Genomic DNA, 23,639 nt, shown 5'->3' with positions numbered 1-23,639 from the left:
ACAAATATTGCAGAACTATTTAACACAGTTTCGTACCTACTGATGTAGCTATTTCAGGACTCATAACATCCAGGGACGGCTGGTCCATTGGGGCAAATAGGGCACTGCTCTTCTAACTCCAACGGAGCAGCAGTAACCATGCCCACCATGTCCTTTAGTGAGATGGGCTAATTCAGCCTTCTTCACCCCTCACTGCTGGACACTATGGGGAAATACACATTTGGGTGGGACGCTAACCATCCCCTCCACACCTGCGCAGTTCATATGTGTGGCTGGGTTGGAATGCAAAAGCTCCAAACCTGGCTTGGATGTCTGTCTGGATTGTTAAGCAAGCTGCGCCCCAGAGCACAGTGAGACATTGATGCTGCCCTTTCTAGATGTCTCTCACAGGCTCTTGCGGGGTTAGTGGCTCAATGGCTCCACCCCAGTCTGTGTTGGTGGAGAGAGAGAGAGAGGGAGTGGTCAAACGCAGGGAGGTGGGAGTTGCCTCAGAGTTGTTTGTCCGACAGTGATGTTTATAAAATGATGAGTGGAAGCAGGGGTGTTGCTAGGTCTGGAAAATATCAGGGGCTAACCTAATGTCGGATCTGGTGGGATTCGGGGCTAGCTATAGCCTTTTGGTTATAGTCCCTGAACTTCTATCTGGGGCTACAACCAAAAGACCCGGGGATATAGCCCCCCCAGCCCCCTCTAGCAACACCTCTGAGTGGAGGTGATGCTATCCGTGATAGTTCAGGGGTATGAAGTTATGGCAGTGGAACGCTAGGAGTTTATTGGCATATGGACAGTAACTGAATAGAGAGCTACTGAAAGAGGGTGACGTGGATATTGTGTGCATACAGGAGACTTGGTTGAGAGACGGTCTCAACTTTCACTTTTCAGCATATGCGTTGTATCGGTAGGCTAGAGCAATAGGTAGAGGGGGTGTTGTTGGTATTTTGGTTAAGAGTGTTATTCAATGCTCAGTAGTTGAGTTTGATGGAGCCATTGAACTTATATTTATGAAATACCAGTGGTTAATGGAACGATAGTTGTGCTCAACTTCTATAACCCCTGCAAATCCTTTGATATAGGGGCATTATAGCACACCCTAGGTCAAGACGGCAAGTTTATATTCTGTGGTGATTTCAATAGTCATAATGCCTTATGGAATAGTCCGGTGACAGACATAAATTGGGATAGACTTGAGGCGATGGCAGAAGAGGGTGAGCTTACATTGTTGAACTCTAAAGAATACACACGGATGGATGTGACCACAGGCAAGGGGTCCTGCCATGATTTGACATGGGTATCAGTGAGTTTGGTGCCTAAGTGTGTGTGGAAGGTGAGGACAGATGGGGAGTGATCATGGATCTATTGCGCTGGAGGTAAGCATCAGGATGGTTATAGCGACCACCTTTTCCCCCCAGGGTTGTAACATTAAAAAATGTACTGTGTGAAGTTTGGTGCGAGGTGCTCTGGATTGATGGTTGACAGTGGAGAAGGTAGAGGGCAGAGTTCACACTTGCCCTCCACAGTAGAAGAGTTGGATCAAGCGATAGTGCATGTGCTTCAGAGTGTAGTGGAGGAACTGGCTCCAGCTCAGAGAAAGCAGTTTAGGAAACCAGAGATCCTGTGGTGGTTGTCAGAATGTTCGGCGACTGTAAGGGATAGTAAGAGGAAATGGTGGAAGGCCTTGCGCTCCAAGAGTTTGGAGGATGTGGTGGCGTATACAAAGGCCTAGGCTTTTGCCCAACATGTATCAGGTCACATAAAAGAGATTATTGGTGGGAATACTGTAATACCATTTCTGAGGATAAGACTATCACGCATGCATGGGCGAGATTTAAATGTATGTGGGGTCAGGTGAGGTGAAGCTATCAGATACCACTCATCACTGTCAATGGCCCTGAATTGGTTGATGATTGTAGTAAATCCAATGTTTTAGGGGCACATTTTGCAGGAACAGTATGTGTAATTACGGCAGCTAGACACGAGATGACAACTTTCCTGATGCAAATGTGAGTGTGTTGGAGAATGTGGAGGTGTGGATGCCCTGTATGGATGTGCCTTTCTTTAAATGGAGTTACAGGAAGCCTTGAAGGGGCATAAGGACTCTAGCCCAGGAAAGGATGATGTGCGATATGTCTACCTGCAGATGTTAACAAATAACTGCTTGGAGCTAGTGTTGAGACTGCATAATATAGTGTGGGCCAATGGGGTGATGTCATTTAGGTGGAAGAGGGCTCTCATCCGCCCAATTCTGAAACCAGAGAAACCAGCTGAATCCTCTGAGTCTTATCAACCCATAGCTCTGATGTCTATCCTATGTAAAGTAATGGAGAAAATGGTATGTGAAAGACTGGTATACTTTCTGAAGTCAGAAGTAAACTGAGTGTGTTCCAGCATGGAATTCGGAACTATTGGTCAGTTAAGGATGCCGTGATTTCTCTGATGTTGGATATTGAAGAGGCATTGAGCTGCAGAGAAATGGTGGGCACAATCTTCAAAGACATGGAGAAGGCTTATGTATGCAGTGGAGAGGGGGTCTCCTCTGCGCATTGCGGAAGAAAAGTGATCAAGGGGAAATTATTTTCCTGGGTGAAGATGCTTTTGGAAAATAGAGTGTTTTGGGTAAAAGTATGTTAGGAAAGATTTCATAATTGTATGTAATTTTCCCTCCATGTGTTAGCCCCCAAACATTTTGCTGCTGTTTAGACACTATTGACTGACTTTGCCAGAGAAGCACAGCTTTCAGCTGCACTCCTCTGGGCTTTCGCTCACTTTTTATGGGGAAACTGACATGCCCTTAAGAATGACAGTACTGGGAGACTTTGTTTCCCTTAGTCTGTTTCTCATATCGCAACTTTTGTGCAACATGTAACAAGTGTGCAATGTATCTTACCATACAGCACACTTGGGTCTATAGTCATTTCCAAAGGCCCTATATACTCTCGCTGGACTGTTTATGAAATGTGCAGATGTGTCATGGACAGGACTGGTGGCAGTTATCTTTTCGCATTATTTTTAACCCTTTTCTGCCATGTTAACCGTGTTAACCGCGTTTGGCACGAATAGGTGGCCTGGCTCGAAAATGGCCATGCCACAAGGTTCTTTGTCCTATCCTTTGGCCATCTTGCCTCATTCACCTTCCCCAGGTTGAGTCGACCTGGGTCAGTCCTTATTTGGTCATGCCCTTTCCCGCGAATCCCAATGCTTTCGCAGGCTTCTGCATGCCTTGTGTGTGTGCCTCCAGGATGTGGGCTGGAACGTATGGTTCCAATACCCATCCTGGGTGCCAGAGTGTCTGGAATACCATGAATGCCTGGGACCACCGTGGTCCGTGATTGGTCCAGGTATGGAGTGTGTATTTGTGATCAGATCTCCCACTGGGTCCTCTCCATTTTGGCGTGAAGGGAACTTTGGATAAGAGGAGGCTGAAAACATCACTATTATGTTGATCTCCTGAGTTCTCACTGAACAAAGGATAGGATCCAAGTATCCTGCAACACAACGCTGAGTCGAGGAAACACTGGTGACCTGCTGGAAGGTTTGGCACCCTGATCCCACTGTCTGCATCTGATCGTCCTGGAAGGTCTGAGAAGACGCTTCGACTCATTGGAATAGTGGGACCAACTATTCTCGGCACTTTCATCAAACCCTGCAAGTAAGCTTTCTCGGAAGTGTCTCTGGGCCAACCAGTGGACTGACCAGCTTACCCAGTTGCTTTACTCTCTCACCACTGCCCTTTCGAGGAGGCCCTCGAAACTTGGTATACTGCTAGCTCTGTGTCCCCGCACCCTCAAACCGAATTCCATACAATTGGCGTTCCCAGGTCTGAAGTGAGTCGAGTGCGCCAGGACTGGAGTAAAGACGGTTACCCTGTTGCCCTGCCGCAGAAACGTTCTTTGCAAGTCTGCTGCTTTTGTGTCCCCTTTGCCCCTGAAGCCTGCTGCAGTGAAACTAGGTTGATTCATCCACCCGGAGTGGAGAAATTGCCACTGTCCCATTTGGGAATCATCGCTGTATCTCAGAAACTGAAAGGTGTCGAGATGTCCTTTTTGCCGCATTCGAACTGGCGAAGTTCGGGTTCGTTTGTGTCAGGGACCGGTGAGTACTCCATAGCCCAACCGGTGGCCACCAGCGCAAGGGCCCATTTTTACGCATGAGTGGCCCTTGGGGGTCCCTCTCCTTTCCACTGCTATTGCGAAATAGCGACACCATCCCAAACTCTTAAACTGCCTCTGCCTTCAAGTGGAGGTCCTTCTTGAATAGTGGGAACTTGTTCCGCATCGCCTCATCCACCTTCCCGAGCTGCTAGAGACTCCTGAAGAGACCCTATTCTGCCCATTGGCACCACTGTGTGCACTTGCATTGCATGTACTATTGAGCACAAGGCTCCTCTCTTCTTAGGGCTTGGACTGCCTCTTTGTTAGATGTATTCTCGATGTTGAACTGGGCCTAAAGTCTATCTGCACTGCCTGTTTTCTTCCCTTCTAGGCTGTCGATATATTTTGTGCATTTAATCCTTTAGACCCTAATGGTCTTCTATATATATGGTATTGATTTTGATGTGTTGGTTTACAATAATGTGTCTATATTTTTGATATACCAGCTGTCTGGAGTAATTTGTAAGTGTCCTTGCTTTGTGTGCTTTGTGTGCTCATTGAGGTCTTTCAGTCACCCTCATCCCTCCTGAGACTTAGTCTTGACCGACTGCCATAGCTACCTTAATTGGTCTGGCCTGTCCAGAGGTTACCCTGTTCTAAGAAACTAGGCAGGACTTCTGAACTTCTGCCTACCAGGTCAGAGTTCAGAAATCCATTTGAACAAAGTGAGTGATACATTATCCCAGGAATATCTGATGAAGAATGAGACTTCTCAAGGCAGTGTTATTAGTCATGTCCTTTGTAATATAGCGGCAGATGGTGTCATCGGAAAGGTCTAGGAGTGTGGATGTAAAGTCAGGTTCTATGCAGATGATGGGGTGCTATGGGTGAGTAACAAGCGAGGTAGTAGTATTCAGGAGAAATTACATTGGATTTCATGGAACAATGGTGCACAAAATGGGGTGTTACGATGTCTAGCTCCAAATCAGTTTGTATGCTGTTTCCTAGACGTAGAACAGGAGTAAGCCTGGAACTTAGACAGAGTGGGATTGTGTTGGAACAAGTGATGGAATTAAGGTAACTGGGAGTGTCTCTGGATGAGCGTTTGCATTGGAATAAACAGGTGAACAAGATGGTAGTGAAATGTAAAGGGTGCCTAAATCTGCTAAGGGTGTGTGTCGGGGCAGGAGTGGGGAGAATGTACAAACAGCATTAAACTGCTGTATATTGGAATGGTTCGGAATGTGTTGGAGTATGATTTTCAACTGATGCCTAGTTACAGCAAGACTCAGCTTGGTTCACTGGATAGAGTCCAGGGAAGAGCAATGAGAATTGTGTCAGGCACAGTAAGGTTTTCACCTAATGTGAGCCATGCTGGTATTGGCAGTGGTGTTGCCCCTTGACCTCAGGAGGGATGAATTGTGTGTTAAATATTGGTAGAAATTCCACTCCTTCAGTGAGTGGCACCCAGTAAAAAAGTACATTGGATGCATGTCTACAAAGGTGAAAGCTGCGAGAGAAGAGGGGGACCTTTGGGTTTCATACTGATCGAATAGTGAAGCATCTCGGGGTGGAGGTGATACAGATCATGGAGAATGTCGACAGAGTGTTGTTTCCCATATGGATGTTGCACGAACCGAAGATCTGTTTAATATTGATGAAGGTAGTGGTGAAAAAGAAGGGTGATAGAGGGGAAATCAAAATATTGGTGCTGGTAAAGTAAGTGCACAAATGTATACCGATGGATCCAGGTAATCAAACAGGCACAAAGTAGGTATGGTCTACTATTTTAAGGGGGGCGAGGATTTTGAGACAGTGAGGCCATGAGATAATGTGTTCATATCTACGGCAGAGTTGATGGCAGTGAATATGGCAGTGGTTAGAGCTATGGATAAATGGTTACAATAAATAATGATATTTGTTGACTCAAATGAGTGTGTCACAAACTATAAAGAAATGTAACAGCGATAGACAAGATATAGTGTTGCGTATTAGACAGCGGCTGGAGAAATGCACAGCGCGAGGTATGGGGATTGAGTTGGCACGGATCCCCAGTCATTGTGGGATATTGGGAAAAGAGTTGGTGGACAGTGCTGCAAATGAGCACACGGCCAGGGAGGTAGTGTATATAGAGATCCCCTTAAGTGTGTCTAAGGTTCATGTGACTGTGAAAGGCAGAGTTAAGGGAGGATGGCAAAGCAGATGGATACGAGCAGTAAGGGGAGGCACTTGTATGCGGTACAAAGGAAGGTCCAGTGTATGAGATGTGGGGGGATGCAGAGTTGGCACACAGAGAGGACACTATCTTCAATCGGCTAAGCTGGGCCATGCAGGTTTGAAACGAAGGGAGTTTCAGATATATAGAGTCACTTCTACGAATTGTGAGGTGTGCGGAAGCCCAGAAACGGTGGATCACTATTTGATGGGAGGCAGAAAGTTCAGACTTCAGAGTGATTTGCTAATAGCCAAGGAGGAGTAGCATCAGTGTGTCAGTGAAGAGAATTTCAGACTTGCTTCACCTCAAGACGGGGTCAGAGTAGTGTGCATGTTCCTCCTTCAGTATGGTAGGGAGACAGGGAAGTGGGAGGAGCTTTAGCAGAGAAGAGCGGCTGACAATGGTGACTAACAGTGAACATCATCTCTCTAGATGGAAATCCAGTAGTCGAAGTGAGTGGGAGCGGTCCGGAGCGGTGCTCTTTTTAAAATTACCTTTCACAGCTCTTATACTTTTATTTTAAAAAGAAACCGTTTCGGAATGGTTTCGTTTTAAAATAAAAGTGTAGGAAGAAGTTGAAACTTGCACTGTCAGTGCACTGCACTGAACGTTCCCTTAAACAGCAGGTGCAAGTGTTTGGGGGTGTGTATTGTGTGTGGGAGGGGACATGGTGATGGGGTTTGTGGGGAGTGGGTGCAGGCCAGCAGGGTAAATAGTTCCACTACTTCTTTTCGTACACTTCGACCACTGTGGAAATCTCCGGCTTTGGGCCTTGAGGAACCATCCCAACATGAAGACGCATAAGAAAAAGGTGTTGTTTCTATTAGAGGCAGAGGAATCACTGCACAGTATACCCCGCAAGTAGCACATGTCTCCCAAATCCGCAGTGAGAGATATAGAGCAAGATTTGTCCAGTAGCATCTAAGTAGAACTTGCCATGTTCTGCTTGTGGGACGTGTATATGTGTGCCATGCCCCTGACCACTCCTACACCCGCCTGCAGCCAGTGATAGAATATTTTGCTTACCGTCCATGGCTTCCTTCTGGGAAGAGTGGGGCAAGGGTGGGAGCAATGTGTATCTGCTCCAGAATATGGTGCACATATTTACCCTATTTTTGAAGGGGCCCGAGGAACACTGTGAGGTGGACATACTCTTGGGATTCAGCTCTGTGAATGCAGGATAGTGTGGGAGGGTCACCACTGCTCTGCTGTTCATAACAACGTGTTATTGGGAACATTATTAGTGACTTAACACACGTCGAAATTCTTAATGCATTTCATTAAAAATGAAGGCCATGTAAAGCATATTCTTCTGCCATTTCTTTCATGTGCTGATGTCAATGGGCTTATCAGTAATATTGATGAATGCAAAAAAGCATTTGCCCCAACAGCACCTCACGTTCATACCTTATCTAGCAACGGGCTATGCTGAATGCACTGCAGAATCCAAAGAACAGCTTTACTTTTAATCATTTGCGGCTGTGTGAGCCGCCCTGAAAAGAGTGCCTGGAATCAACAGCAAAACCATATTTATTCTTAAATTTCATTATCACAAATAACTGAACTACCATTAAGGGGCACTGGCGAAATAAGCTAAAAAATTAGCATCAGTATGTTTACAACCTGATGCTACAGGTACGGAAAGCTTTTTGGCATACATATATATATATATTACACGGCCACAGTAGTGGCCGTGTAGTTATGGTTAAGTTGCTGTTTCCATAGGAAGAGCACTTTATGGGGAGCTTATAACTCCGCTCTCCCTGGACGAATCCTCACCATACTTTGCAAAAAAAGTATACGGGCCACTTTGAATTGGTGATGTTTGGTGCAGGGGGAGAAACGTTATAGGGGGGTCCCAAAACGTCTTTTTTTCTCATAAACTGAATGGGGGAAAAACTACAGGTCAAACCGTTGGACAGATTTTGACCAAATTTACGGCAGGGGCTTGGTCCAGAAAGCGTGCTTCTGTAAATTTGGTGCCAATCCGTCCACTAGTTTCCTTTAAAACGACTAAAGAATATGTCTCAAAAATGTGTGATATCTATGTCTGCTCCGCGGACACACTTCCCTGTTCGCTCCGCGGACAACATACTTATTGGCCAGGAGGGTGACGTCGTGACCACGGAAATGCAACGTCTTCGACAAATGGCTGCAGAGAGACGTGATGTACGTCAGAATGTGTGGCTGCGCCCGACATCTTGGATCCAAAGACAGCGCAGTCGCCACCAGAGGCGAAATGCTGTTTTGGACATTGTTTCAATGACATTTGTGATGTCATCTTTGATGTCCCGGGTGTTACTGTTAGCAGCGCACAGTGATGCGGGCAGTTATGGTTGCTTAGCCTACCATAACTTGCGAATTTCAGGGTTTTTTTGGTTTTACTTTGAACCATAATGGCACGTTTTAAAAGTTTTGTTAGTAAAGTGCACAGGTTTTTGGTAGGGCAACTTAACCATAACGTTCCCTTAACAAAGTTTTTTCGAGCGTATATATATATATATATATACATATATATATTAGATTCACATGCTGTGCATAGGCCGACATCTAGTAGAAGCTGCGAAGTATTACAGTTTGTTTTTTGAAACCCGAAAATGGGCGTCGACACAGGGGGTGCCAGTAATACTATCCCTAGTGTGATGTCCACTGTACCCATGATTCCTCGCGCGTCTAGGACCCTCAAATTGTATTTTTTCTGACATGAGGTAGCATGAGGAGTAGCGTGAGTACAGATAATCCAAGCAGATAGAAAGATAAGAATACAAGCATCCATGCGCCTTCTCTCAGAGGGGAGGAAGTGTGGGTCGCATGTGAATCTAAGCAGATACAAGCATCAGAAATACGATTACGGTGAGTAATGTATCCCTTCTGAGGCTTGTGGAATCTACTTAGATCACATGCTGTGCATAGATTAGCGAGCAGTGTTAGAAGAAGGAGGTGGGATGTGAGATGGGTCATGAGCAAATAAATGTCTTAGAACCGCTTGTCCCACTTGAGTATCTGTCTTGGAATGGGTGTCAATGCAGTAGTGCTGAATAAACATGTGAATAGAGCTCCAAGTAGCTGCTTTGAAAATGGTGTCAAGGGGTACATTTGCAATGAAAGGCAGAGTGGCCCCAATGCCTCTTGTAGAGTGGGCTCTTGACGTGAAAGGCAAAGTTGGTTCAGAAAGGGAGTAACGCAGCTGGATACAGTTAACAATCCACTTAGAGCTGGCGCCTTTAGAGACGCGATCTCTCTCTTTTGCCTGTAGCTACGGAGACAAACAGTTGGTCTGTTTTCCTTAGCGGTCTGGTTTTGTTTACATAGTATCGGACCGCCCTACGCACATCTAGGGTGTGTAGTTTGACCTCAGCCGAGCTTTGTGGGTCTTGGAAGAAAGCCAGAAGCTCGATGGACTGCCCTTTTTCGGGTGTTTGTCACTACCAGGGAATCCGGTTTCAGTTGCCCCCTTCTGTACAGCGGGTCTGACTGGGCTGCCCTGGATAGTTTTTCGATCCTGGGGTTTACTGCCCTGGTGAGGTTGGGATTTAGAAGGGAAGAGTCTATTCTCCTCTGTATAGATTTGAGAACAGGTCTCCTTTCTCCCACTAGCTCCTCAGCAAAATCCCTCTTTTCCTGTGCTCCCTGGGTATCTATGCGGAAGTGTTCTGCCGCTCTGGACAACACTTCATTCAGGAGAGGCTGGTTGTCGACCGGGAAGTCGGTAACCGGAGGTTCTTTGTCTACTGTGGCGTCTACCCTGTAGGTTTCTGGGTCATCCTCTTCCTCCTCTTGGTACTCGTCATCCCCATAGTAGTCCATCCCAGTTTGGTCTCCCAACGTGCCCAAATCTGGATCCACAATCAAAAGTGGATTCTCATTATATTGAGAGTAAGTCTGTATACAGAAGGGGTCCGAAGACCGACTTTGTGTTGGTGCTTCAACCCGGGATTTCTTACTTGGGGCTACCGGGTCCCTAGAACCTGAGGGTGTAGCCCCGTCAGGGGTATAGAAAGGAAGTGCTCAGGATTCTTGGCATAGAAGTCTGCCAGGGATGACATCCTAGACATAACTCTTTCTATGTCCTCACTAGACCATTCCTTAGAGCTGGGGATTACTCTTTCCTAGGAGACTTTCCCTGTTATATCCTGACTGGACCTATGGCCTTGTGCAGGGGTCTTGGGTAAATTAACAGAAGAGTGTGACCTGTCTGTCTGTTTCTGTGGTGTAGAAGACTGTGACTTGTCTGTCTGTTTCTGTGGAGTAGAAGAAGGTTGAGAGTGCTTCTTCTGCTGTTTTTCCCCCTCCCCTTCGGTGGAAGAGTGTTTCCCCGGTGTTTTCGCTCCTTCGGAGCCTTTCGACGTCTGGCGTTGAGATTCGGGGGTGGTGTCCCTATCTCAAGAGTGTGGAGGTTGGGACTCGGGAGCAGCCGTCACGCGGTCTGCTGACGCCGACTCCTGGAGTGCGTCCTGGGGATAGAGGTCGGCTTCGTCTTCCTACGATCGAACCTCCGTTACCTTAGGGAGCGAGGCACTTTTGGCAACAGTGGATGGTTGCCTGGTGTCATGCGGCGATCTTGAACGAGAACGCCCAGAGGACACCGATTCGGTGGACCGTTCTCTGTGTGCCTCTTTCCGAGAACTCGACATTCGCGTCGAGTCTCGGTTGGACTTCCCGTGTTTAGTGTTAGTGCTGTGGGTAGCGCTCGTGTCGCTGGGGGTTTTCCCCATAGCTGCCCTGCCCGACAACCTTCCGAGGTCGGGGACTTGCGCTTGGCTGTCTCTCGACGTGGCGTGTCTGTCAACCCAAGGGTACTTGCAGTTGCACTTGGGGGAAAATTGGAAAGGGGTACCCTCCATACGCACCCTGTGGCAGCGGGCTAGTGTGTGTAGGAATATATAAGAAAATGTACCCATATATATATAGAGTGTAGAGTATGTACCACCCCCTACTCTCCCTATTTGCAGGGCCAAGGCCAGAGGCCTTCCAAGGCCCAGGTCTGTCGTGCAGCTCTCGACGGTTGTTTTTTTTCTCCGGGCCGGCGTCGAGTATCGAAGTTTGGTGACTCGACGTTGGGGTGGAGAAAATGGGGAAATATTAAGATAATTAGCAAAATTATGGCTAAGGCCAGGGAACTCCGCGGGATGCTTCCGATCAGTATGGCGGAAAAAAACAATCTGAGGGTCCTAGACGCGTGAGGGATCATGGGTACAGTGGATGTCACACTAGGGATAGTATTACTGGCACGCCCTGTGTCGATGCCCAACTTCGAGTTTCAATAAACAAACTGTAATACTCCGCGGCTTCCACTAGATGTCCACTAGATGTCGGCCTATGCACAGCAGGTGATCTAAGCAGAATCCAGAAGCCTCAGAAATATATATATATATATATATGTAAAAATCTTTAGTTGAAGTGCAGTTAAAGTGACTACATTTAACGCAACAAAACCATTGAAAAACAGGACATTGGAAAACTCAAGTCTGGCTTATCTTGGCATGTTCCTGTTGCATAGCTCAAGAGCACATATATATATATTACATGAGAAAGGATTCACAATGCCGTACAAAATGGCATTATGGGGGATATGGCAGTATGAGGGATATCAGCAGGAACGCACCGAGTTAAGCTGGTCTTGAATTTCCCAAAGCACTACATTTAAAGGGTTTTGGTGCATTAAGTTGTTAAAATGGTTTTCTGAACTCTACTCTGGTGAACGGATGTCTAGGAGGCCACCCTTGTTTAGTGAAACAGGGAACACTTCTGTGAAGTTAGCCAGGATAATTCAAGGTAGCTTGGATGGAAGTCTATGCTAAGTCTCATGAGTAGTGGGGGTGATCTGAGGTCTTGGATGAGCACACGCAGTAGGGCACAAGAATTACCCTTAGACAGCAGTATATAAAAAAAATACAATTTATTAGGCCTTTAACAAACACAGGTGAATAATGATGAACACAGCTACTACTTAAACACACACTATATAAAACATATGTACAATCACTTTTCGGTCAATGCGGTAAAGTGTGGATTCCCCCCAAAATCTGTAAGGAGGGAGGCACACAAACTTTAACACAATGGTCAACTCCAGAAATGGATATGCCTAACTTAAGAAGTCCAGCCCTAGGAAGATTTGAGCCTTGTGTTCGATGTTATGTTTGTGCGTAAAAGCACTCGTCAATGTGTAAAGCTCACAAGGAATAAAATTCAATGGGAAGGAAAAGTTAGAAGAGGACACTGGAGTGTGGAAAATTTACTCTAAAAGTCAGCGGTGAGTCTGCTATAGAGAACAAATCTGTCCCCAACTTTTGGACTACTATAGGAAGCAAGAGCCGCCTAAGTCAAGACCAGGACGACAAGGGATCCTTTGTGCGTAAAAAGGTATTGGATGAACTAGGGGCCAACGGTAAGTGGCATGACTGCACCTTTAGACTGTGAAAAAGGGTGGATCAGTAGAAGCACTCCCTAATATTGTATATTTAGAAATTAGTTTAATCAATGGTGTAAAGTAATATCAATACTTTTTTTGAGGTGCGGGGGAGGAAACGTGAACCTGGCACAGGATCACTGCAACAGTATATGTAGAGGAAAAACGAGGATCCAAAAGTAGGAACCCTCCCGTCCCCTGCACTCTATCATAAATCCATCAAAAGATGGTTCAACAAACTTTCAAAAGCATTAGTAATAGTTAAACAATAGTTTTCAAATTAGATAGATAATAAAGATAAACATTCAATGATTTCATAAAGGCACCAAAAGGTGGTTTTAATTATAGTCACAATTAGTTAACCATAAAGCCTTAGTGTACAAAAAGCCAAAATGACTGTCTAAAAAATACCATGAAAACAATAAGCAATGATAGTCCATGTATACAATTTATGGCTGACGCGTTTCGGGATACATATCCCTTCTTCTTGAGCCTAGTTGATTTGGACTGCGGAACCTAAATAAACAAAAAGAGCTGTTTCAATACACAACATGTTCATATATTAGAAATTAAACAAAGTAATTATTATTGATCTCACATAGACATTACATGTATTGGTCTATCCAATTGGGTGCAGTTCAAAGACATCTATAAAGGATGTTAATCCGAGTCATCCCAGTTAGAGGGGTCCCACCCGGGATCAGTGCGCCAGAGAGTGCACATTAATTACTACAGAAGTAATCAAGAAGAGTTGCTAACGGTTGCCTATCAGTGACAACGGCCTCCATTACATATATCAAAGCCATTCAAATAATGCAAATAATGGCATGTCCATCAGTTACATCAGCCTCCATTAATTATATTCAAGGAATTCAAATAGTGGCGTACCTTAAGTTTAAATCAAGGTCAAGTGTAAATTTCCACTCAAAGCATGGTAAAAACCGTTTGTTCCAATTCTTTCCGCCGGTCAGTGAAGGAGAACTGCTCTTTTCAAAAGTGCATAGTGCCTACGGGTCAAACAAGAACAAAGCGATTCTAAAGATAAAATATTAACTTCCCACATAAGAGGTCAACACAATAGTATGGTTTTTATATAGTTAGCGCTAAAAAGCAGGGCCAATTATAAAGTCACGGCTTACCTCTAAAGTCGTAAAATCTGACGGGAGAAAATGAGTGTGTACTCCGCTAGCACAGTGATCTTAAAGTGTACCAGGTTATTTCGCAAACAGGACAGATTGTTCTGTATGGAGAAATAAAGAGATAAGAGAGCTCAATCAGTTCCACAAGGCGGAACTGCGGGGTCTGTGCCTGCACTGAGTTGACAATCTGTAAACCCATATTATATTCACCTCTGTAATGGAATCCAAAGGGATACTTGGACACGTGTAGAAAAACAGCCGCAATAGCGGATGAACGCTTCCCGAATGCGAGTGCCTCCGAGCAGGAGGATGCGTCCCCCGTGCTGGCTGAGGTGGGTCTACTGGTAACCCTGACAACCCTTGACACAGACAGTAGCCCATCTAGGACTAAGCGTGTGCGTGGTAAACATAGAAGACATCCTAAGTGAGCACACAATACAAAAAGTGGCTCTTAGACTGGTGCAAATGGGAGCGCCATTTTGGAATGTACTTTGTAGAATGGAAAAAGTGACTGCTGCAGCATATAGACAATGTATGCTCATTAATGTAAAACAATTAAAGGACCCATAAAACACAATATTGTGTAAAGTAAGGAATGTAAAATGTTAAGTCCTTCATGTTGGTCTAAACCAAAGAGAAGGGTTAGTTATGTGAATTGACTATGGTAAATAAGCGTGCGCACTACACACTGTGGCCACAGTAAGGATCCCCCTGATGGAACAACATTTCAATTTCCATGGTTTGGTTCAGATTGAATGTGTATGTCTGGAAAGCGAACTCGCACCCAAGTGGAAAACACCTCAGAAAAGAAACGGATGCCAATATGCTGTAGATAGAACCCACACCATACTTCAGAGCTTGAGCTTATGAACAGTGGGCCGGTCAACATGTCCCGGACTGATTAGACTTTAACAGTTATTCCACTGTTGGTAACGGCTAATGACATTTGATATGTCTATTCAGGTAGAAATTTTAACTATTACATAAGTACAATTAATTAACTAGAGGAAGAAATACGGGGGAATTGTGGTGAAAAAAATCCAGTAAATAGTTTTGAATAGGAAGAGAATTAATTAAGATGTCCTCTACCCCAAGTAGTATAAACCAGCGGGGGCAGATGAAAAAAGAAAAAGAAAAAGGTATCTTTTTACACTACATAGTGGGGACACCATTTCTCTACGAAAGAGCCAGGGGTCTATTAAGTTCAGATAAAGCACCTCAGGGAAAATTCCTCATTGAGCCCTTGTGGGTTAAGTGTGTCTAGCTGGTGTATCCAAAATTTCTCCCTACGGGAGAGGATGGATTGGTAGTCTCCCCCTCTATGTGGCTTCTTGACGACCTCCAAGACTTGAAACTTGATCTGGGCCACCGTGTGGTGGTGTTCCATGAAATGTCTTGCCAATGGAGATTTCGTGTTCTTGCACCTGATGTTGGATTTATGCTCTGTTATTCTTTCCTTCACTGCTCTTGTGGTCTGGCCCACATATAGTTTACCACAGGGGCATTTGATTGAATAGATAACACCTGTCGACATGCAGGTCGCGTAATCCCGGAGTTTGAATTTCTTGCCCGTAAGGGGATGTGATATGTTTTCACCCTTAATTACATTGTTACAATGGGAACATGCCAGACATGGGAATGTGCCCTTCTTTTTTGTCTGTAGAAACGTCTGTTTATCTTTAGGTGGCTTCTCGGCTCGCACAAGTTTATCCCTCAAGTTCTGGCCTCTCTTAAAGGCCATCATTGGGTATTTGGGAAATAGTCTTTCAAGCAATGGATCATTCTGGAGAATACTCCAATGTTTCTTGATTGCTCTCCCTACTTGAAAACCTTCCCGGGAGTACTTTGAGATATAGAGTAATGGAGTCTCCTTATTTTTGATTTTAGGCGTGAGAAGTTGTTCCTTGCTAACCTTACAAGATCTCTCCTTAGCTTCTTCCAGGACAGGTTGTGGGTAGCCCCTCTTTTCAAATGTATCCAACAACTTGGTACATTCAACGTCGAGTCCTTCAGGATCAGAGACTATCCTTTTCAACCTTAGGATTTGGCTGTAGGGCAAACTACTTAGCATTGACTTTGGATGGAAACTCGAGAAGTGCAATAGGTTGTTCACATCTGTCGGTTTGTGGTAGACGTTAGTTGCAATTCGATTGTTCTTGATCTCCAGGCTGACATCCAGAAAATGTAGGGATGGTGTGCCTACCTCCATCGTGAATTTAATATTTTGATGTACTGAGTTTAAGAAATTGAAGAAAGATGTGAGTTCATCCTTAGTGCCACACCAAATTCCAAATATGTCATCGATGTAGCGTTTCCATAGCAGTATTCTGCTTGACCAATTCTCATTCTCCAGGACATGTCTGTGCTCGAATCTGTACATAAAAGTGTTAGCATATACAGGGGCCATTGCTGACCCCATAGATGTTCCCGTAACTTGGTAAAAATTCCCTTGGAATCTAAAGTAATTGTTATTCAGTATTAAGCTAAGGAGTTTCACAATCAGCTCCGGGTCACCCCTCGTTGCCTGTGAGTTTAACAATAGCCATTCTACTGTGTGAATGCCCTCCACATGTGGGATGGAAGTGTATAAACTGCATACGTCCATACTGAAAAATATGCAATCTGGGCTGAGTGCTCTGACTTCTTGGATACAGTTTAGGAAGTCTGTCGTGTCTTTAAGGTACTTTGGAATGTTCAGAATGAGTGGTTGAAGTAACCGGTCAATATAAATGGATAGTGGATCGAAGATGCTGTCCGTTCCAGCCACAATCGGTCTTAATGGAGGATCATTTTGATTTTTGTGGATTTTTGGTAATCTGTAAAACACTGGCGTGATTGGATGCTGGTTAATCAGAAATTCACTTGTTTTACAGCTAATCCATTTATTGTCCAAGGCTTGCTCGATGATCTCTTCAATCAGCGATCTGATTCTCACAATTGGATCACCATTCAGTTTAGTATAGGTGCCAACTTCATTAAGTAGTGACAGGCACTTTCTTGTATAATCATCCGTGTCCATGACAACAATGGCTCCTCCTTTATCGGCCGGTTTTATGGTTAGGGATTCATCTCTAGCCAATGCTTCCACATGATCTAATTGACACTTCTTTACATTGATAGGGGTAGAAATTTGATAGTTAATCCGTTTTAAGTCCGTAATGACTTTCTTCTCAAAGAGGTTAAGGATGGAGTTCTGTATGTGTGGATCAAAGTTACTTTTCGGACGTATTTCCAATGTTTCACCCTCGGATTGACGATTTTCCAGATTCTCATCGGACTCAAAAAAGATTTTGAGTCTGAGTTTTCTTAATAACCTGTGAAAGCAAATTTTTTCCTCAAACAAGGTGGTGTTGTTCGTGGGGATGAATGATAGTCCACGATTTAGCATTTCGAGTTGACCACTATTCAGAACTTTCTTAGAAATGCTACCAGATTTTCACTCATCTGTTTGGCTTTTTTTGTTTTGCTTTGCCCTCTCCTCGTTTTTCTCTTGATTTGTCGCAGAGGCCTAAAAAAGCCCAAGTGTCATTTGGACTTGGTGAGCCTATAACTGGTGTTATTGTTGGTGTTGAGAGGGGTGCTGTCCCTCTGTTAGATGGTGGAGGTGTTCTTCTTGCTGCGTCAGCAGCTGAACCCCTAGATCCTGTTTGTGTAGGTTCCCCTATGCTAAATTCACGATGGAGGTAGGCACACCATCCCTACATTTTCTGGATGTCAGCCTGGAGATCAAGAACAATCAAATTGCAACTAACGTCTAACACAAACCGACAGATGTGAACAACCTATTGCACTTCTCGAGTTTCCATCCAAAGTCAATGCTAAGTAGTTTGCCCTACAGCCAAATCCTAAGGTTGAAAAGGATAGTCTCTGATCCTGAAGGACTCGACGTTGAATGTACCAAGTTGTTGGATAAATTTGAAAAGAGGGGCTACCCACAACCTGTCCTGGAAGAAGCTAAGGAGAGATCTTCTAAGGTTAGCAAGAAACAACTTCTCACGCCTAAAATCAAAAATAAGGAGACTCCATTACTCTATATCTCAAAGTACTCCCGGCAAAGTTTTCAAGTAGGGAGAGCAATCAAGAAACATTGGAGTATTCTCCAGAATGATCCATTGCTTGAAAGACTATTTCCCAAATACCCAATGATGGCCTTTAAGAGAGGCCAGAACTTGAGAGATAAACTTGTGCGAGCCGAGAAGCCACCTAAAGATAAACAGACGTTTCTACAGACAAAAAAGAAGGGCACATTCCCATGTCTGGGATGTTCCCATTGTAACAATGTAATTAAGGCTGAAAACATATCACATCCCCTTACGGGCAAGAAATTCAAACTCCGGGATTACGCGACCTGCATGTCGACAGGTGTTATCTATTCAATCAAATGCCCCTGTGGTAAACTATATGTGGGCCAGACCACAAGAGCGGTGAAGGAAAGAATAACAGAGCATAAATCCAACATCAGGTGCAAGAACACAAAATCTCCATTGGCAAGACATTTCATGGAACACCACCACACGGTGGCCCAGATCAAGTTTCAAGTCTTGGAGGTCGTCAAGAAGCCACATAGAGGGGGAGACTACCAATCCATCCTCTCCCGTAGGGAGAAATTTTGGATACACCAGCTAGACACACTTAACCCACAAGGGCTCAATGAGGAATTTTCCCTGAGGTGCTTTATCTGAACTTAATAGACCCCTGGCTCTTTCGTAGAGAAATGGTGTCCCCACTATGTAGTGTAAAAAGATACCTTTTTCTTTTTCTTTTTTCATCTGCCCCCGCTGGTTTATACTACTTTGGGTAGAGGACATCTTAATTAATTCTCTTCCTATTCAAAACTATTTACTGGATTTTTTTCACCACAATTCCCCCGTATTTCTTCCTCTAGTTAATTAATTGTACTTATGTAATAGTTAAAATTTCTACCTGAATAGACATATCAAATGTCATTAGCCGTTACCAACAGTGGAATAACTGTTAAAGTCTAATCAGTCCGGGACATGTTGACCGGCCCACTGTTCATAAGCTCAAGCTCTGAAGTATGGTGTGGGTTCTATCTACAGCATATTGGCATCCGTTTCTTTTCTGAGGTGTTTTCCACTTGGGTGCGAGTTCGCTTTCCAGACATACACATTCAATCTGAACCAAACCGTGGAAATTGAAATGTTGTTCCATCAGGGGGATCCTTACTGTGGCCACAGTGTGTAGTGCGCACGCTTATTTACCATAGTCAATTCACATAACTAACCCTTCTCTTTGGTTTAGACCAACATGAAGGACTTAACATTTTACATTCCTTACTTTACACAATATTGTGTTTTATGGGTCCTTTAATTGTTTTACATTAATGAGCATACATTGTCTATATGCTGCAGCAGTCACTTTTTCCATTCTACAAAGTACATTCCAAAATGGCGCTCCCATTTGCACCAGTCTAAGAGCCACTTTTTGTATTGTGTGCTCACTTAGGACGTCTTCTATGTTTACCACGCACACGCTTAGTCCTAGATGGGCTACTGTCTGTGTCAAGGGTTGTCAGGGTTACCAGTAGACCCACCTCAGCCAGCACGGGGGACGCATCCTCCTGCTCGGAGGCGCTCGCATTCGGGAAGCGTTCATCCGCTATTGCGGCTGTTTTTCAACACATGTCCAAGTATCCCCTTGGATTCCATTACAGAGGTGAATATAATATGTGTTTACAGATTGTCAACTCAGTGCAGGCACAGACCCCGCAGTTCCGCCTTGTGGAACTGATTGAGCTCTCTTATCTCTTTATTTCTCCATACAGAACAATCTGTCCTGTTTGTGAAATAACCTGGTACACTTTAAGATCACCGTGCTAGCGGAGTACACACTCATTTTCTCCCGTCAGATTTTACGACTTTAGAGGTAAACCGTGACTTTATAATTGGCCCTGCTTTTTAGCGCTAACTATATAAAAACCATACTATTGTGTTGACCTCTTAGGTGGGAAGTTAATATTTTATCTTTAGAATCGCTTTGTTCTTGTTTGACCCGTAGGCACTATGCACTTTTGAAAAGAGCAGTTCTCCTTCACTGACCGGCGGAAAGAATTGGAACAAACGGTTTTTACCATGCTTTGAGTGGAAATTTACACTTGACCTTGATTTAAACTTAAGGTACGCCACTATTTGAATTCCTTGAATATAATTAATGGAGGCTGATGTAACTGATGGACATGCCATTATTTGCATTATTTGAATGGCTTTGATATATGTAATGGAGGCCGTTGTCACTGATAGGCAACCGTTAGCAACTCTTCTTGATTACTTCTGTAGTAATTAATGTGCACTCTCTGGCGCACTGATCCCGGGTGGGACCCCTCTAACTGGGATGACTCGGATTAACATCCTTTATAGATGTCTTTGAACTGCACCCAATTGGATAGACCAATACATGTAATGTCTATGTGAGATCAATAATAATTACTTTGTTTAATTTCTAATATATGAACATGTTGTGTATTGAAACAGCTCTTTTTGTTTATTTAGGTTCCGCAGTCCAAATCAACTAGGCTCAAGAAGAAGGGATATGTATCCCGAAACGCGTCAGCCATAAATTGTATACATGGACTATCATGTTTTCATGGTATTTTTTAGACAGTCATTTTGGCTTTTTGTACACTAAGGCTTTATGGTTAACTAATTGTGACTATAATTAAAACCACCTTTTGGTGCCTTTATGAAATCATTGAATGTTTATCTTTATTATCTATCTAATTTGAAAACTATTGTTTAACTATTACTAATGCTTTTGAAAGTTTGTTGAACCATCTTTTGATGGATTTATGATAGAGTGCAGGGGACGGGAGGGTTCCTACTTATGACTGCACTTTTAGCTCACTCTGGATAAAATGTGGCAGTTTGAAGGTCACCTGGACTACAAAATTCCCTCCTTGCTTAGGCTTCAACGTGCACAGATGCTGCAGTTGCGGATGCGGGTCCCATTTACATCAGGAGCTGTACCGCTCATCTCGAATGCAGGACAAAGATAACACGGGTGCAGCTGGTCTCAGGACACTTAAAAAAAAAAGCAGGAAAATCACTAGCAGCGACCACCAGTGTCTCACAAGGACTTAGGAGCACACAAGTCTCTCGGACTGATGCACCCTCCTCTCTCACACCCAAACCAGTAGGCATGATAGGATTTGGCAAGACGGTGCCTTACATTTCGAACTAGGGTTCTCCTAAAGCTCAAGCCCAAACTTCATGTAGCAACGTTCCAGCACGGTGCCAAGGGACAATCTGGTCAGTCCACTGGATGGCCCAGGGACCCCTCTGAGAAGGGTTGTTTGCAGGACACCAAGAAGACGTTGAGAGTGATTGGTCCCACCACTCAAAAGGGTTGAAGCACCTTTGCAGGTCTTTGGAGATCGAGAGCAAAGCAGGGCAGGACAACATTGGGCTCAAGGTGTCAAACCTTCTCTGTGCAGTTCTGGAAAGTCCTTGGATCTGCTTCACTGCGCTGGATACTTGGTTCCATGTAGAGGTCGATTCGGACCTCAGGGTGATCTGCGGGTCTGCACTCAGAGCTCCTCCACATATCCTAAAGTCCAGTGAGTGCTCGCACCTCAGCTGGACAATAAGATCTGCCCCACTCATGCACACTAGCAGTGGACCAATCAGGGACAACTGCAGCTCTCATGCTCTCATGCACATCAGACATCCTGGCACCCAGAGTGCGGATTGGGACAAGACAGTCCCAGACCCCTTCCTGGTTACCTACACACATGACATGCATTAGGCTGCAAAAAGCGCCAGCTTTTTCAGGTGAATGCATGCCCAAATAAGGACTCCCCAGGTCACATAGAGCAAGGTAAAGGTCAAAGGACAACATGGACATTGTGGTACGTCCATGACACAGACACTAGCCACAGTCATGAGCCTACTGTGGTAAACGTGGCATGGCTCAGTAAAAGTTAATAGAAATACACAAAAAGCTTCTGCTGCCACCAGTCTACTCCTAGGCACACTGTCCAGTAACCAAAAAATCCTTAAGAGATGTCGTAGGCCCGAAAATGCAAGGTACAGTAATGTACCAAAAAGTGGCAAACAAGTCATAAGACTAAGGGAAAAAAGAATGCCCAGTACTCACTGTCAGAAGGACAAGTCAGTTTCCCCAGAACGGTGAGCAAAAGCCGAGTGGAGCGCAGCTGAAGGCTGTGCTTCACCGGCAGATAGTCAGGTCAGGAGGCTGAAACAAAAGCAAAAAGTTGGGGGGTCCAAAAATATAGAGGTAAAACAGCAACACTCGCACCCTCCCAGACTAAGGACATAGGGACCTAATCCACCCCTGGATAAGTCTCATGTTCATGTCGATTAAACATTCTGGACAACCCATCAGCATTGCTATTTTGGACACCTGGCCTGGCCTCAATGGTGAAGCCAAAGCCTTGAAGCTAATGGACCACCTGAGCAACTTGGGATTCTCTCCCTTCATGTTCATCAGCCCCTTTAAGGGTTTATGGCCAGTCTGCACAGTAGAGTGGGTCCCATAGAGGTAGGGCCTCAGCTTCCTTAGGTTCCACACATTTGAAAAACATTACTTTTCTACAGTAGACCATCTGAGCTCTCTGTCCTTAAGCTGGCGACTGATGAAACCAATAGGATGCTCCTTGCTTTTCTCATCTAGCTGTTATATAACTGCACCGATCCCAGTGTCATTGACATCTGTCTGCACAATAAATGATTTCTGATAGTCAGGAGCCCTGAGAACAGGGGCATGACAAGGCATCCTTTAAGCCTTGAAAGGCCTTCTCACACTCCTCAGACCAAGAGACCTTCTTGGGTTTCTTTGGAGTAGTGAGGGAAGTCAGGGAGCAGCTTTGGTTCCATAGTCTGGCATGAAATTCCTGTAGTACCCAGCAAGGCCCAAGAAAGCTATCACTTGGGTATGGGTTGTGGAGGTACACCATTTTTGTACTGCTTGTAACTTCCTGGCAAGCAGCTGTATTCTACCTCCACCAACCTCATGCTGAAGGTAGATCACAAACCCTGACCCATTTGACACTTGCTGGCCTTTATGGTCTGGTGGCCTGCTGAAGAACCTGCAACACATGTTCCTCTCAAGTGGGACTTAAGACTGCTACATCATCCAGATATGCAATGCAGAATTCATCCAACTTGTGCAGAACATGGTTAACCAACCTCTGGAATGTGGCAGGTGCATTCTTCAATCCACAGGGCATTAGCCTGAACTGGTAAAGCCCTTCTGGAGTTGGGAATGCAGTCTTCTTCTTGGCATCTTCTTTCAGGGATCTTTTCCAATACCCTGCAGTGAGATCCAAAGTGCTGAGATACTTGGAAGCACCCAGCTTGGCTACCAATTCGTTAGTTCCTGGTAGGAGTGATCGTCTGTCTTGGTTACAGCACTCAGAGCCCTGTAATCCGCACAGAACCTCAACTTAGAGGTACCTGGTTTGGCACGAGAACCACATGACTGGACCATGGACTACTAGAGGGTTCAATCACCCATAGATCCAACATCTTGTTGACCTCAGACTTGATGTGGGACAAACAGTCAGTATATCAAACGACAACAGAGCAACAGATCCATGAGGGTCTTTGCACCCTCTGCAGTGGCGGATCCTTCCCCTATTCATTGCGGCGTACCTCAGGGTTCCTGCGTGTCAACGACACTTTACAATATCTTTACGAAACCACTCTTTGATATGCTTGATTATCTGGGTGTCTCCTACACCAATTATGCGGACGACACCCAGATACTCATTCCCATCTCAGGTGATTATCCGGCAGACACCAAGGCCTTCA

At 44.7% G+C, this 23,639-nt stretch overlaps 1 protein-coding gene across 1 annotated transcript in view; it reads right to left on the bottom strand.

Moving 5' to 3' along the window:
- ITGA2 (integrin subunit alpha 2) overlaps positions 1-23,639 on the bottom strand; it is a 659,006-nt gene that overhangs the window by 123,531 nt on the left and 511,836 nt on the right. The gene's annotated exons all lie outside the window — the stretch shown is intronic.

Source organism: Ambystoma mexicanum, chromosome 6p (genome assembly GCF_040938575.1).
Source record: "Ambystoma mexicanum isolate Mex_15411 chromosome 6p, UKY_AmexF1_1, whole genome shotgun sequence".
Classification (NCBI taxonomy): Eukaryota; Metazoa; Chordata; class Amphibia; order Caudata; family Ambystomatidae; genus Ambystoma; species Ambystoma mexicanum.
The sequence above is the reverse complement of the archived record's forward strand: the minus strand, read 5'-3'. Positions and strand labels throughout refer to the sequence as shown.